The following is a 1132-nucleotide window of genomic DNA, read 5'->3' on the forward strand; positions in this document are numbered from 1 at the left end:
TCTTTCTCCTAAACTTATCAAACACATTTTTATATACCATATTCAAGAGCAAAACTCTTCAAAATATTTAACAACTAAATGAATTTAAATGTATGAAGATGGTGAAACCCAAGTTGGCTTAAACATTCCAAAACCAATTAAAACCTTAACCAAGTTCTCTTAAAATATTCAGCTTAAAACCCTGTTCTTATGGAAACCTAAAGTGGCAATGTGATTACATCCTTAATAAAAAATTCCTTGAGAAAAGTAATTACTGAGTCTAATGTTTTTTAAATTTAACAATCTGCACAGGTAGTCAAATAACAAGTGTTAAAATATTTATTAATTGAAAATATTACTTTTATTTATAGGAAAACAGACATTTGAATTTACAGCACATAATACATGTTTTCCAGTTGTTGTCTACCATGTTTAAAAAATATAGTTTTCTAAACTTCACAAATCCCCCTCACCAAATGAGTTAAAAATTCTAATGATTTACTTCTTAACCTGGTTTAAATATATCACTATACCTTAAGAGGAAACATCCATTTCAGAATAAAACTATTTCAAATTATGTGAATATAACAAAAAATTTTTTTTTTCTTAAAAATGAAAGCTTTAACAAACATATAGCAACTGAATTCAATGAAGAAGTAACTTGCACACTCTAAAGTATCAAGGATTTTTTTCTCAATTGCTTTAAACCTAATTTTGTTAGGATGTCAGAAAACACAACTCTTTTAGAAATACCAAGGCTCCAACTTTCATTAAAGCTTTCTAGGGTAAGTTTCTCATCTGGAAACATCAGATTCCCACGGTCTCACCAACTGTGACCTTTTCCCCAACCCCATCTTGAAATGGAGAACAGAGTGAATTTTTTTTTCCTAAAGTCAGTTACTCAATTATTTATTTTAAATTATAATATCAAGACAAATTAACTAAATTATCTAAAAAAAGTAGCATTTCTTTTTAAAGATTTCAAACCTGGAAAACCAGTACAGGTTATTCCACAAAATACGTTAGTACTGGGTACAATTAATTTGCACATCTATGTTTCAAAATTGTTAGAATTAAAAGTGAGTGATTATTTATAGAAATAATTATGTAATTGCTGAAATGTTTGGATGCCATCTCACTAGTCTGAAGATCT

The sequence above is a fragment of the Marmota monax genome, unplaced genomic scaffold (genome assembly GCF_021218885.2).
Source record: "Marmota monax isolate L192 unplaced genomic scaffold, Marmota_monax_Labrador192_F-V1.1 WCK01_AAM20220418_F8-fsc01071, whole genome shotgun sequence".
NCBI lineage: Eukaryota > Metazoa > Chordata > Mammalia > Rodentia > Sciuridae > Marmota > Marmota monax.